At 40.4% G+C, this 16,759-nt stretch overlaps 1 protein-coding gene across 2 annotated transcripts in view; it reads left to right on the forward strand.

Annotated features, from left to right (window-relative positions):
- Positions 1-309: 309 nt before the first annotated feature.
- The window catches only part of VSNL1 (visinin like 1), a 93,378-nt gene continuing 76,928 nt past the window's right edge, over positions 310-16,759 (forward strand). Inside the window, exon 1 of one of the 2 annotated variants that reach the window (XM_053458769.1) lies at positions 310-466. The gene's annotated coding sequence lies outside the window, so the exon portion shown is untranslated. Of the gene's footprint in view, positions 489-16,759 lie in introns of both variants that reach the window. The other variant, XM_053458768.1, reaches the window with a different exon arrangement.

Consider the following 16,759-nt stretch of genomic DNA (forward strand, 5'->3'; position numbering starts at 1 on the left):
ATGTATAGATAGATAGATAGATAGATAGATAGATAATGAGTGTTATATACCCTGCAGTATGCACAGATAAATGGCACTTTGGGGAGACTATAGAGGGGTAGATGAAGGAGGGGAGAGGTGTGCAAGCAGAGGAGGGGGCATTTCAGAGACCAACTAGATGTGGAGAGCTGAGGGCAGAGGATGAGGGGTAGATGGAGACAGACAGAGAGGGAGAGGAGGAGTGAGGAGGCAGAGGAGAGGCTGCTGCCACTGCACTCCGCGCCTGCGCCCTGCGGCTCCAGGGAGCCTTGATTTGCTTCGGGATTCCCAATTCTGCAGCACAGAGCGGAGTACGGGCGCCGATCAGGAGGGATTTAAAGCGAAGCAGCACGCCCGCGATCACCCCGAGTCTAACAGATCTACTCCCCGAAACACCGCTCGCACCGTGCCCGGGACAGCCGAGGGTACTCCGCTGTGTTTGCATCAGGTGAAGCCGCATCGCGTTCCATGTAAGTGATGGACATCTCTGCCAGTCATTCCATACGGTGCTGGATGTAATGTATAGAGCAAATTACTGATAGTAAGCTGGGGGAGGGGCAGGGGTGCGGGCATCATAAAGGGTAGTGTCACGTAACAGCCAGCATATCTATATGTATATCTATCTACTATATATATATATAATGTCAATCACTTTATTACTTATGCTGTTATCATGACACTTCTATCAGCCTTATTAGTTACACACATCACATTTCCTGATGTCCAGATCGATCCCCCATAAACTATAGAGAAAAGAGCCTAGATAACCCCCCACCCCGCAGGCTGGATCAGCAGGACTATTATTTGAACCAACAGAGCTTGCACTTTATCTTCCAACACATAGTAAAAACATAACTGCATGAATCAGTGACAGCATGGGTGCATCTCACACATCATATACATGTATCTATCTATCTATCTATCTATCTATCTATCTATCTATCTATCTATCTATCTATCTATCTAGATATATATATATATATGTGTGTGTGTGTGTATCTATATCTATATATATATATGTAATTATATGTATCTATATATATATATATATATATATATATATATGTAAATATATGTATCTATATATATATGTAATTATATGTATCTATCTATCTATCTATCTATCTATCTATCTATCTATCTATATATATATATAATATATATTCTTGCGTTCTGCTCTTTAATGAGTGATTACACAGGGCTATTGATTGCATTGTAAATACCATCACAGTGTAAAGGACAAGCACCTCAATGCATGTTTGTAATTACCAGTCCTAGGAGTAATAATATGGATCTTAGCGGTAGTCTATGCTCTTGTTCACTTCAATTCTGCTCTGTCTGGTAGGTTTAGGAACACATGTGCTGCTAGCCAAGGTCATATGAATGTTAACCCTTCATTTCCAGAAGCGAGGAAATGGGCATACATACACATTGACTTTTTCCTTTACACGTGCATCTGACATAATACATAATAAATGTGGGTTGTTTTTTTTTGTTTTTTTTGGTGCTTCCGAAATGAATATTGCTTCTTGCTAATGTGGGTTTAGACGTTCACCTCAGTCTCTGGAAATCTTGTCTCTGATGATTGTCAGATCTCTGGGAATTTCCAGTCCAGAAAGGTCAGCGGTCAAAGTGTTAAAAGCACCATTTGCATTCCAGACTGTATACATATAAATAAGCAAATCTCGGCACAGGTCTAACTGCTTAGCTTTAACCGACTTTTATGGACAAACGCCAGTAAGGTCATCGTATGGAAATATGCCAGTTTTTTTTTTCTTTGGCTCCAATAATGGGTATTCCCCTGGTTCTGCGTCTGTCCTTTTGGATGGATCTTGGCTTCATCCGACACAATCCATAACGTAAAGCACCTTTATGGGCTTAAATAATCATATTAGCCTCTTCCGTGTCCTAATCTAACACGATCGTGCTTCTCTTCGGCTTTGGGGCAAAATCATGGCAAGGAGGTGACCTCTGGCCATTCTTGAGGTTATTTGCTCGAAAAACCTTGGTATTTATCAGCGCAGATTGAGCTGGAATAAGGAAAGCTGATTGTTCCGACTCAGCGATGCCCTCTTTTTTTATTCTGCATGATGGCTATAGCTGCAGTGTCCCCCACGTTGCAGGCTTTTGTGCCAGTAAGTCGCAGATAGGAAAGGTGCATACGGTAGATAAGACCCCAGTCTCCAGCATTTATGAATAATCTATTGTCGCTATCTTGGGTAAGCACAGCTGAGCCCCCCACTAAGTCTTTTACTCTAATGCTTTTTTATTATCTTGCGCTCGCCAATGCATTACGCGTTTGGTTCTAAATCAAAAGAGCATCCGGTGGGCTATAGAACCAAGGATTACCCAGAGAAGCGCATTATGCGGACCCCCGGGTGACAAACCATAACCACGAATCCCGGCAGAATTTCCACGCTGTTATCTTGACTGCGGCTACCTTTCCAGCAACAATGGAGTTAATTCAGGAATCGTGACTCTGGAGCCAAGAAATAGAGTGCAGTATTTGCATTCATGACAAAGGACAATAAACTATGTTAGTGTTTGGCGGCATATAGTATATCGAGAAAGAAGACGATGAGAAAGAATACCTTCAGAAGAGAGAATCAGCATGCAATAACCATAATACAAATATAATATCATTTAAAATTAACTATAATAAATATATATATATATATATATATAAATATTAGTAAAGGAATAATATATATTGTGTGAAGGTTTAGATATTTAACAAAAATGTTATTTTTTTGCAATCCAATCCGAACCCTATATTGCAGTAAACAATAGTCAGTTACAGGGGCTTTAAAGAGGATTTTCACAATATGTGTTTTTTCCGCTGATAAATCACAAAGAGGATCAGCGTTGAAAATGCGGCATTTAGCAGCCGTTTGGCATACGTGACACTATAGTGACCGGATCTCTGCTGTACCGTACCAGACTCATCTCTTAATTCAGATCTGCATTGGGAATCGTGCATTTCGGCAACTACAGTTACACTGCGTTACAGCAAAAGCACCGGTTCCAAAGCAAAAATACATTTCTGTCAAAACAGGGTTAAAAACATTGTTTCCTTTATGTTATTCACTTCTGTCCTAAAGCTTTGTGATTTAAGTCATGAAATTGATTAAGAATAAATCGGGGTGACTCGGGGACCCAAGAGTTTTAAAAACCACAAAGTAAGTGAATTATTGCTATATTCCATGCCAAGCTCATGCCAGTATTTCGTCTGCACATTTGTTCCTTATAACTATGCCATTGTGACATAAGTGCTCTGTATACTATGTTTGGCCACTCGCCTTAAAAGACTGGGCTTGGACTTAAATTCCCATCATCCACGGGTGGCCCGACACTAATGTAGAAGAATGAAATACATGGTGACCTATTTGGCGTGTGTCTAAAGGGTGGCTGTGAACGGACTTGCAGGTTCCTCTGATGGTTTGGAGGAAGTCTATTGCTATTCGGTATGAGGAGGACTTGGCCATAAAATGAGTTACTAGTATTACCTGGTTAAAAGATGGCTGCTTGTTGGGGTAAAGACTCTGGTAGTCTGTCCAGAACTACTAACTAGAAGTCAGCTTGTGCACCCTCGATAATATAATCACACATCGAGGGAGCGTATGAGGATACGTTAGGTACTGTCTGCTCTGTATATATATATATATATATATAAATATATTTATACAGAACTGTAAATATGGGCCATGTCTGTAAAAGAGCAGTTCTGCTGCAGTATTCTAAATGTGAGCAGTCTAAATGTGAGCAGTCGCCATGGAAACCAGTGAGCCGTTCCTACTGATTACTATACATTTAGCGCAGGCTCCAGGCTTCTCTTATTTGATTTAGCTGATTTAGCAGATGAATGATGTCTTGTAAGTTGTCACACTTTGAATGTGTCTTAATTCGTATTTTGCTAGCCGCTGATGACACGGTTTAGATCGTCGGTGGGTTTTTAAATGATGTAACTGATAGTTTTTTGTAAATCCGGGCTGCGATGTACCTTGACACCATCCTTTTGCGGGATGTGTATTCCTCATATAAAATGTGACAGCTGTGTATTGCAGGCGTAGAGGACAGAAGTGTGTAGCACTGTGTGAAAAAGGTGATTTTTTTCTTAGATTAGTAGCATCGTTGTAATTGTTTTTTTGATTATTCATAAGAAGCCGAGGTATACTGCAGTTCTAGCTGTTTCTGTAAATCCCAATTTGTTATGCAATTTACTTCTGGTTATGTCCCGTTTTCCTAGTGTACAGGGCTGCATAATATGACGGCGCTATATAAATCAATAAATAATATCATTTTTTTAATCTGTAACACGCATGCTGATACTTTAAGCCTATCAGCCTATAACTCTGCTTAGTTCTAAGCTTGTTTAACCATACAATTTTACATATTAACGTAGTGATTTAATCCCCTTTGTACAGCGCCGCAGAATCTGATGGTGCTATATAAAACCATAAATAATAGTGATAATAATAATAATTTAGGTTGAAGTAAACACATAAATTCATCAAGTTCAACAACGAGCTATAACTAATCCTCCAGCCCATATTTAAAGGCATCTATTGAATCTGATAGCACCACATGGGTAGTGAATTCCACATGTTTAGTGTTCTTACTGTGAGGATCCGTTTTCGCTGCTGCTCACAAAGTGAGAATTCATTTTGTTCAAGTGTGAATGGATGACCTCTTGCTCTTTAAAGAAGTCCTCATGATGAACATGTCACCAGAAAGCGGCTAGTATTGTCCTTGTATGTATACGTATAATGATATCATAGCACCCCTGCCTTTAGCATTATTAAATGTATTTATTAAACCTCATCCGGTGGAGATCCGCAGATCAGTCCGATCAGTCTTTAGTTCCGTGACTGTTTTTTAGTTAGTTATAGGGATTGTTTTCAGTGCAGAACTGAACTCAGAAACAAATACTTCCTGTTCAGAACTTACCTCCCTTCAACTCGCTTCCCCTTTGAAGAATATCCGTACAGAAGAACAATGTACTGACAGATCTACGCCGGAGGGGAGGAGTAACGGATTGGAGAGAAAGAGTCAAAGACGCCATGTGACCAGCAGACAAGATGGCTGCTCCTCATAGCACACAAAAAACTTTTCTAAAACATATGCATTGGCTCTTTTACCCTCAAAACCCTATAACAGATTTATAAATGACATAAATGACTTTGCCTGGAAAAAAACTAATGTGTTATTTATTCCGTGGGTTTATAATTGGAGATAACCTCCATTTTTACGATCCTACCGATTAAATATCAGATAGATGGAAGACTTAAACACTATATTGAACTTTTATTAAGGTTATTGTCCCTATAGTTAGCTTCCCCCACAATTTAATGGTCCATAGTTGTCGGCTAAGGAAGGAACGATTAACTTGACTCACACGTTGCTGAAAGTTATAGAGACTTGGCGTTCATTAGAGGTCACAGTTGTTCTCAGATAGTACCAAGTTGTTGGCCTCCACAAGTGTGACCTGGACCCACGAAAACCTGTGTCCTTTCCGTCTTAAAATTCAGCCGTCCAAGGAACAACAACGATGTTTCATCACTTATTCATTTCAAGAATATCTACCGTGAACCAGATTTAACTCTTTCATACTGGTGAAGGAAGTATCAGAATGCCCCACATGAAACAGAGATTATGAAAAGCTCATCTTGTTTGCCTATTTTTTGGTCGTCTTGTCTTATTTTAAGAGTAACCTTATAACTATTGCATGCATGTTTAATTTCCCTGGCTGTGTTGACCTCTACCACTTCTGCTTGAAGACTGTTGTATGTATCTACCATGTTGTCACTGAAGTAGCCTCAGTTAGCTGTTGGTTCCTGAAAACTGCATTGCAGCATCTGTCTGCTTACATACTAGTCGTGATATTGAGTTCTTTGTGCGTGAGAGGTGACTTTCCTAGAGACATAATGGCTTTATATGTACAAGGATTTAAAAATAAAAGCAATCTGAAATTATCTTCTATTAGACACCCAAGATGCCAAGGTGTTATGTCATGTTTCACCCACAGAGTGCCCTACCTCTCTTCCATGCATGCATTCACAATGTCCTGCTTAGGAACTGTTCTAGTTAAGAGACCAAAACAAGACTGGTGCCATCAATCCAGTTAAAGTCTTGAGTATATTTTAATCCTAGCGAGCTGTTGACCACAAGGTTCAGGAGGCGAGAGAATGTGCTTTGTAACTTTGTAGGTTATGCTGTATGTTCTACATATGTAACCTGTCGTGCCATATTTCCTTCTGGCCTGATGAGGACATCTATAGGTTATTGTTATGGGGTTATGAAGGACGTTCTTTATTCTTTGGTATGTATACATATGTAACCTGTCGTGCCATATTTCCTTCTGACCTGATGAGGACATCTATAGGGTATTGTTATGGGCTGTTATGCAGGACATTCTTTATTCTTTGGTATATAGTCTACGTGACTCAGATGCTGGTTAGGACAATGTAACCCTATTAGCTTACGTGTGACTGAAGCCATTGATATACCTTTCCAATCTATTCTACTCTATTAATTGGATCAATGTTAGAGGACCAAGTTGTGGTCATGGTTTACAGTCAATGAGGATATACCACTGGAATAAAATGGATTAACCTTCATTTGTTAAAGTTTGTTTCCTTAGATACTCTCTGGCAACCACAGGACTAGCCCATACTGAAGAATAGAGTCGTAAGCTTGTATTTAACTAACACCTGGCTTTGTGACACACCTTAGCGTTCTAAACCACATAGCTGCCGACTGTAATACGTTACATTTCAGCTATTTCAAGAGTAGACAAGACCCACACACGGAGAAACTACCTCCGAATAGCCATGTTTATTATGATTGCAGTGGATCAAACCAAACCAAACCTACTTACTTAACATTCATTATTACAGCACCGAGGAACACGTTTTAAATGGTTCAGAATAATAACACAGCTCATTTGTTTTGTGCCTCTAGCTCGGAGAGTGATAATTTCCAGGCATGTAAATGCCCACTTTGATTATTTTCTTGTTTATTTATTTATTTTGTTGTCTTCGCATTGTATCGGAAGCGGTGATTTTTGATATTTGGACTCTTACAGAGGAATCAGAATCAAGATTTTCAATTGCCTTTGAAGTAGAAATCACCTACTTGAGTCTGTGTGTACATTATTGTATAAAAAAGTGACATTTTAACCTATTTTTTTGATGTATGTAAATTAAAGGTACGCTTCAGCCATCATATGCACTTTAATGCACATGATGGATGAGTTCTTTGAGTGCATTTGTGATCGGTAAGGCTGTTTTTAGCAGTAATTATGCCCCTTTAATTCAGGTTGTAAAGGCATTTGTGCTAACTTTGCTGAAAACCCCAATGAAGGAGCATAATATAAATGTTACATAAAATGCTGAGAAGCAAAATAAATCATGTAGGGTTGTGATTATGACCCTTTAACCCCTATAACACATTTTGGAAATGTATGACAACTCACTAAATGTAACTGTCACGAATTAGCCAGACACATCAGAAATGAAATGAATCACAGGCCCTCCAAGATGCAGGCATTAGAAGAATGTAAAAAGTTTTACATCCAAAAAGATAGCAGGAAGAATTATGTTTCATCTCGTAAACAAGAACAACAAGAATAAACTCACATAAAATAAATAACATTTGACAACCCAGCAAACATATTATTATCCCTGGTTGCACAAAGCCTTACAGACTCCACCGTCAACTTCAGTTTAGTAGGACCACTGTAGAAGTGAGTTCCAGTCATGTTTATCTGAGCTCTGCAGATGTAACATTGAACTTGACGTAGTCTGATCTTTTAGATTCACTTAATGTATTTCTGTGTCAACCAGTGAAATTTGTTGTCACGATATCAAAATTAAAATTTAAGGACTTAGGTCTAATGTGACAGCATCTGCCTGAAATCAGAGCTGCCATTGACAATGAACATTGACACCAAGAAAAAACCTTCACGTAATAATGATTAAAACTCAGGATAATGTATAAAGCCTATTCTATATTATCCAGAAGAACAAGTGTGAAGAGCATACCCAATTGTTGGAATACACTATTACAATAGAAATCAATAGCTATGTATGGCTTGGCCACCCTTAATCCGACAATTCTTTTTTTGGATCTTGGCTCGGTGGAATCATGGTCAGATACATTGTTATTGCCATTGAGATGTTTCCTATTCCTACCCCAAAATTAACACTGGTAGGATTTTTACAAGACAAATAGTACTAAAGTGTATATTTTTGCAGTACCTTACAAAAGGTTTCCACCTCTAGCACTGACGTTGTTCAGGAGATACTCCTGGTTCTGGTTAGTCCTGTCTCTAAAAGGAATTCCAGATACTTTACACAAGAATCTCTTAAGATGGTAATAATGCCTTGGCTACGTTGAGTTCTGTCATTTGATCTAATTTCCATCATTGCAGAAAAGAAGGGTTATTTTCTGTCTTTAAATCATGTGATGCATTACACATTAATGTAGAATAATAATAATAATATTATATTGTAAAATGTAGTGCTGTGTTAGTATTTGCCTTTATAAAGTTAATTAAAATAGTCATTGTCAAGTACAATGTTTATGAATGAAGATGATGCAACTGAACTAGCCCAAATAAATACAGATCTCATCAATATGATCTAATAAGCTCTGTCCATTCCATATACAGTATTAGTTAATTTAGTTTTCCTAACAACGTAAGTATACATATTCCATAGTTTTCAACTTTTGGGCCTTCTTCATTGAGATGCTCGTGACCTCATGGTGTTACCTCACAGAAGTATCTGCAAACTTTTGACCGCTGGTCCCCCAGAGGTGTCTCTCTCCTTTGGGGCAGATCTGAGCTAGGGAGACTGGGTAATGTGCATCGGGTAGAGCTAGCCCACAATGGACATGAAAGTGGGACTGGGGTGGACCTGGGTGGAGCAGTAGGGAGAGCCAAGCGCTCTGCACCAAATACAGAGTTTTAAGGTATGGTCACAGGACAACGCATCACATAATGCTGCATCCATGCACGGCTCTACATCTCTGCCCCTTTTGTGGGTGCTATTAGGTCTTTGAGAACACATCTGCCACACACAGGGCCGGCCTTTGGGGTGTGCGACCTGTGCGACCGCACAGGGCGCCACACTCCAGGGGGCGCCGCCGCGGGGTCCGCCGGGGTCCGCCGCCGCCGCCGCCGCAGCGCGGTCCGACGCCCCTGCCGCCGCGGGGTCCGCTGCCGCCAGTATGGGGGCACCCGGCACCCCTCCAGAGACGGACAGTAATGTCCGCCGCTGGAGGAGCAGGCTCGCAAGGGAGCAGTATCGGAGGTCTTTAACAGACCTCCGATACCGCTCCCTTGTGATCCCCGCGGCAACAGCTGCTGTGCGCCGGGGTTTGCTGTCAGATCCCGGCGCACAGCACTGAAGCCGCGCCCACCGGTCTCCGTGCCCTCTGACCCGGAAGAAGAGAAGACAGAAGAACTAAGAAGAAGAGCGAAGAGGAGGCAAAGAAACTGAAAGAGGAAAGGTAGGAAAGCATAGAGTGACAGTGAGAGTGGATTGGTGTATATGTGTGGATTAGTATAAATGTGTGGTTTGGTATATATGTGTGGTTTGGTATATATGTGTGGTTTGGTATATGTGTGGATTAGTATATATGTGTGGTTTGGTGTATATGTGTGGATTGGTGTATGTGTGGATTAGTATATATGTGTGGTTTGGTATATATGTGTGGTTTGGTATATATGTGTGGTTTGGTATATGTGTGGATTAGTATATATGTGTGGTTTGGTATATATGTGTGGTTTGGTATATGTGTGGATTAGTATATATGTGTGGATTGGTATATATGTGTGGATTGGTGTATATGTGTGGATTGGTGTATATGTGTGGATTGGTATGCGTGTGGATTGGTATATATGTGTGGATTGGTGTATATGTGTGGATTGGTGTATACGTGTGTGGATTGGTATGCGTGTGGATTGGTATGCGTGTGGATTGGTATGCATGTGGATTGGTATGCGTGTGGATTGGTGTATATGTGTGGATTGGTGTATATGTGTGGATTGGTGTATATGTGTGGATTGGTATATGTGTGGATTGGTGTATATATGTGGATTGGTGTATATGTGTGGAGTGGATTGGTGTATATGTGTGGATTGGTGTATATGTGTGGATTGGTGTATGTGTGGAGTGGATTGGTGTATGTGTGTGGATTGGTGTATATGTGTGGATTGGTGTATGTGTGTGGATTGGTGTATGTGTGTGGATTGGTATATATGTGTGGATTGGTGTATATGTGTGGATTGGTGTATGTGTGTGGATTGGTAAGGGTGTGAGAGTGATGGGTGTTATGCTGTACCATTTCCAATGTATTTTTCATTATATAATTATGCTCTAAAGTACATCATAACTCCCATCACTCTATACTGTTCCATACAGTGGCAGAGCTGGGAGGCAGAGGCATTGCACCCCCACCGCAGGACTTCTGAAAGGTAAGTGAACTTCAAAGAGGGAGAGGGTAGATAGTTAGGAGGGGGTAGGTAGGGAGAATGGAGTGAGACGGGGTACATAGGGCAATCATACTCCTATCATGCCAAGTAGTCTACGAGTACATCCTGGAATCTGCGGGCATGATAAGAATGTGATTGCTGTTAATCATATATATATATATATATATATATATATATATATATATAAATATTGTTATTTAATTGTTTTGTTATGTGTAGGGGGGGGGGTCATATTCGGTTTCGGCCAGGTAAATGCTGCACTTTTGGTTTCAGTCCAGAATTTGTTTCGGTGCATCCCTACTACTAAGCCAGACAATGAAGTGGTAGGCCTACACCACATCAATGTTTGGCGTAGTATATAGTGATTGGGGTTTTGTTACAAGTTTTGATTCCTTTCTTTTTTTGGGATGGGGGGGGCGCCAGACGAGTAGTCCGCACAGGGCGCCAGAACACCTAAGGCCGGCTCTGGCCACACATGTCTAGTTGTTGTCACTGTCCTGAAAAAAATTGCAGCTGTTGGCAGCTAAATTAATCTAATTCTGTGGCCATGGTTGCCTCTTTTCATGCAGGAAGGAACTAAGCATGGGGTCAGGTGGTGATATTGGGAAAGTGCTTCCTGACCTGCCAACTCTGCCTTTGGATTGTCTTTGACGACATACTTGATTACCTTGTCTGTAAATGATCTAGGCTTGGAGAACAGCAGTAAAAAAGATGTTAAGCCAGTAGTGCAAGCATATTCAGAAGGTACATCTACAGTTCTTCCGCTTTCAATCTAGCCAAGGTACGTGGGGTGGAAAATGATGTCATATAAAATTAAAAGCCACAGAAATCTCTCTCGACCTCTTTTATGAGGGCTTGATTCAGGCAGTCAGGATAATGAGAATGTTTGGGGCAATCAACAGCCAGGACTGCTGGTACCTATGTTCTTCAAAGTAAGTTATACAAAAATGGGGATAAGTTGAGCCATGAGCAGCCACAGGGCTTTTTATCGGATATTTACCTACATCTTAACCACGAGGAGAATTGGCAGTTGTAAGGTACAAACAACGTCTTTCCGGCGTAAACAAAAATGTATAAACACACTGACTATTGTTCCAAACTACTAAATCAGTACATGGACAGTAACGGTTATCAGTGGTTACATGACAACAAGGAGCTAAATATTTGCAGTTGGTGCTGGCTGCATGCACAAAAAGCTGGATTCTGGCTCAGCAAGAAACTGGATGTGGTAAAGTTGGCTGTACTCTATGGCCACCATTAAAGCTCGTTTGCAGAAGTGTACATAATCTGACCATGCAGATCATAGACAGCTAGTGCTCGTTTTGGCTTCCAAATTCTGATCCAGGAAGCCCTTCAGGGCAGCCTTAATATTGCTAGTCTTACATTGGAGCCCAAAGCAACTGCGGCGAGACGTCTACAGTGTAAAGGCCTATAGAGACCCGGCCGAGACGGGCCATTGAGCGCGCCAGGCAAAAGCCCAGAGGGCTAGTGCACACAAGTGCCTCCCACTCATTATTATCTCTACTTGGCCGGCCAATCGGATCCTTTAACTTGCAAAAGTATATATGAGGCTGATATAGGAGTATAGTGCCTGGCCACATGTGTTCAGCCCGTGGCCGCACGATTAATTGGGTGCTGGCCATAACGTGCCAGTTTGTGTTTCTTAAAATTATCAATTTATTGTTTAACCCAATATCAATTACTATAATTGTATATATTATATGTTGTGTGTGTGTGTGTATCTATATATATATATATATATATGTATATATATATAGATAGATAGATAGATAGATAGATAGATACACACACATATATATATATATATATATATATTGTTGTTTGTGTGTTTTTCTATCGCACTGCTCCAAAACTACAAAAGAAATATTTGTTTGAGAAAATTACCAGAAGGTCGCATCTTTATTAAAGAAACATTCTGTGTGGCCATGGCTGTTGTTATAAGTGCAATTTAAAAATAATTTCTGCAGGACACTTTCTTTGTTGCTAAGCAACAAGGCCTTTTGCATTCGAAACAAAAGGCTGGGGTATTTTCATGTGCTATACGCAGCTTGCTGGATGGAGAAGCCAAGATATTTTCAGCCCTTGTGAAGATTTAACCCTTTATTAGCCAGGTAGCCCAGAGAAAAAATATGTTTCTATCAAATGTATTATATATATACATATATATATAAATATTGACTGCAGGTCTTGGTCATTCTTGGATTTTTATATATGTGTATATATTAATATGTGCAAAAGCACAAGGATAATATGTATCTACGAATTTCGTGCTTACTCACACTCACGCACTCACTCTCTCATTCACACTTTTTGTCCGCTTTTCGGCATATTATTTTTCTTTGTCCGCTTCTCCGTGAAATAGGTCTCTTGGTGCACTTCTGCAAAAGGCCGGAGCCTCCAAGCACATCCTCTCCCCCCAGTTGGGGAGGGAATAATGCAAATAGATTTGCAGAGAAAGAAAGGTGCAGAAATACCTCTCAGTGCACTTCAACAAAAGGGGCGGAGCCACTGCAACAGTCTCTCCCCGTTCCTCCAATCAGGCAGAGAGGGTGTGTCTGCCTTCTGTGGTAGTGCATTGGAAGGCCAGGTTCATCGAGAAGTGGATGAAGAAAGAAGACATGGGGAGAAGCAGACGAGGAAAGAAGACAAAATAACAAGATGAATATTCCTACAGCTAAACATGTAAATAAACATGTAAATGTAAATAAAACTGTGCTAGTTGATGAATATACATGTGACGGGAAGCCACTGGAGACTAAATTTAAGAGACTTGCACAAAATACACCAGAAGCTATACATTTCAGGTTGTTTGGAAGAAATAAAAACATAAAAGCATTCCTTATTTAGCTCCAAGAAAATGTTTGGGCTGATCGTGAAGGTCCTAACGGCAGGGTTAATAAGAAAGTGACCTAGGAAATTGGAAATTTGACAACAGAGGCTGTTAAAGCAGAACAAGTGTTTGAGAATTGATGGGCAACTCAACAAACATTGGCAGAGGTTGATAAGGGAGTGACCTTTGGACACATGATCGTATTTCTGTAATTGACTAGTTCCTTCATGCAGTAAGAGAGACTGAAATGTTGGCAATTTTCCTTTCAATACCGGACATGAATTATATATATTAAAAAAATAGATTTCCTTGTTCATTTTATTTAGGACTGCACTGGATAGATTCTTTAAAGAATATGGAAATGAATCAATAGACCATTATGACTGCAAGTTTGGTTATCATTTTGAACATGTCTTGCAACAGTGCAGTGTCATAGATTTCAGTCCAAATGCTCTTTTGGGCACACAAATTCCCACCTCTTATTTCTGTTCCATTCCGTTCTGTGTCATTGTGACATACGCAGACAGTCGTCAGTAGGTTGTGTGTTGGGATCGTCTTGAAGAAAGATTTTCTGGCATTTTCTCAAATTTTATATTTTACAGCTTATTACACTTAATAAACCCATATAATGACTTGGAACGGCTTTGATGTCATCTAGTTCTAGTAGTCTTAATGACTCAGCTGAGGTCCCCCGGTACCTCATTTGCAAACACTGTGCTGTTACACCAAACCCCTGCCTTTTGCTTATGTCGGCACCATCCACTCTTCATGGGATAAGAGGAAGATGGAGAACTTAAGGTGATTGATCCACCTTGGTCCACCCTTCCAATGCGAGTAGATGGGTTTGCCGAACTATGTAATGACGTGCCATAATCCAAAGCATACCTGCTAGTGCACTGGGCACAGATCCTGGAGCAGAAAAGTTAACACATGGAGAGCTGTGGCAATACGTATTGGCTTTTAAACAAACAACAACAAAAGAAACAACAAATTCTGTCCAATTTTAGCATGGGATGAGTATTCTGAAGTCATATTTATTCTAAAATTAAATGAAGACTAAACTCATATTATGTGCCCAGTGTACATTAGAATGCTAGGTCTGGGGAAGTCCGTGGCCATGGTTCCATGGCTGCAAGTAATGTCAACTTACCTCTTATAAAAATCCCCCTCTTTTCCATCCAAATAGTATTGCTTAAAAATATTATTCATAGCAGATGGGTTGCTGTCATCATTATAGATTAGTTGTTCAGTGTGTTCAAGCCTGAGAATGTGTAACACCATGTGTGCTGGTGTCATGATGTCAAATCATGCTCCATCCGCATTACATGAATATAGTGATGAAGCCCTAGGAGTCCCTTTATCCTTACTTTTTCCTGCAAGGATGGTGTCTGATTTGGGAACTGTCTGCGCTAAACTGCAGGTAGTCCCAGTCAATGAAACTGGGACAGCCAACAGCCAGAACATAAATCCAGTTGTCTGCAAATTCAGGACAGCTGGCAGCTATCCAACTCTTATTTTCTCCTCTCGGCAATATAGGAAGATCAAGTTCTTCACTCAATTTCTCTGCCTCATCCATCTGTGATAGTAAAAGAGCATCTGGGGTATTTGTGGAAATGCCCTAAAAACTTGCACTCTTGGAGGGCGCATTGCAAACAGAAATCTGGAGGCCCAGACAAAAAAAAAATAATCCTAATTGAAAGAAAATGCTTTTATTTTTTTTATCCTTCCAGCGTAAGCACTCTGCCTTCCTGTTTATCTTAAACTGTGATTCCAAAGACCTCTCTCTCTGTCTTTTGTGCTATTGTAATAAAACAGAAAATTGTTTTTATAAGCTGTTCCTCTCTTTGTCACCCCCGCTGATACCGGCTACACGCCGACCGTCCTGCCATCGCTTACCAACCGTACGCGGTGATTGCTCATGACAAGCGGTTTGTGTTTGGAGCTTTCAAACTGTGATACATTTTTCCGCTTCTGTCTGTAAGGGTACATTTTGCAAATGATGGATCTGCTGTGCAATGAATGTCAAATCCACTCTTTACAGTCTGCGTGAAAGACTAAAATGTGGCTTCTATTTATAGCAACAGAATAATACCCAATGCTGAGAGCCATTATCGATCAGATCCGGTAAGTCTATAATTTCTCTTGGCGAGGCCAAGACACTCGCCCACTTCCCATAATTTTCTGAGTCAATTGAAGAGTAGCTCAAGGATTGCTATTAAGATCCCGAACAAAAGAAATAGCCTTAAAATGCAGCTTTTAACCTTCTTTTATTCTAGAAGATTGTGGACCTTGGGACGCGTCCCATTGACGTCACTTAGTGAAAGCTTTGTGACTGTTGTCCTTCTTAATCCTGCCCTCAGGAATCATAACATAAAGTATAATAACATCAGTGTTCCGCCGCATTGTTTTTCCAAGGCGCACGTACGCTTATTCACGTGGTTCAGAGTCTCTTGATGCTTTCTCCGTGTGTACAGTAATTATAAAAGACATAATCTGCTGTCAGGTAGCGCTTGCCTTGGTATTTTTAGTATAGCCCCCGTTTAATTGCTGGGTAAAAAGAAATTGGGACATCTCCTGTCTCCTATGCCTGTCGACAAAGGCTTTTTTGTGTCTATTCTGAAAAGATTTTCAGAAGTACATCCCCACTTAAAAACGTAAAAGACAAAGAGATGAACTTGGTTATAGGCGGTATTGGCTCACATGCATATCCCAACTTAAAGGTGCTGTTCCACGTGCGCGTTTTTTCCTAACTTTCCTAGATTCTTAAATGATTATATACTACTATGGTATACATCTTAAATTACCATATTCCTTTTTTAAAAAATAAAAAGTTTTGCTTTATTTCTTTCTTGAAATCCTTTATCCTGTCTGCCTGCTCTGACATCACAAAAGGGGCATTACCTTTACAAGTTTAAAGGGACCTCATTCCCTAACACCTATCACACAAAACACCTCACACCTATCATACATCACTCCTTTACACCGATCACACAAAACACCTCACTCCCTCACACCTATCATACATCACTCCTTTACACCGATCACACAAAACACCTCGCTCCCTCACACCTATCATACATCACTCCTTTACACCTATCACACAAAACACCTCGCTCCCTCACATCTATCATACATCACTCCTTTAAACCTATCACAAACACCTCACACCTATCATACATCACTCCTTTACACCTATCACACAAAACACCTCGCTCCCTCACACCTATCATACATCACTCCTTTACACCTATCACACAAACACCTCACACCTATCATACATCACTCCTTTACACCTATCACACAAAACACCTCACTCCCTCACACCTATCATACATCACTCCTTTACACCTATCACACAAAACACCTCGCTCCCTCACATCTATCATACATCA

This window comes from Spea bombifrons, chromosome 3 (genome assembly GCF_027358695.1).
Source record: "Spea bombifrons isolate aSpeBom1 chromosome 3, aSpeBom1.2.pri, whole genome shotgun sequence".
Classification (NCBI taxonomy): Eukaryota; Metazoa; Chordata; class Amphibia; order Anura; family Pelobatidae; genus Spea; species Spea bombifrons.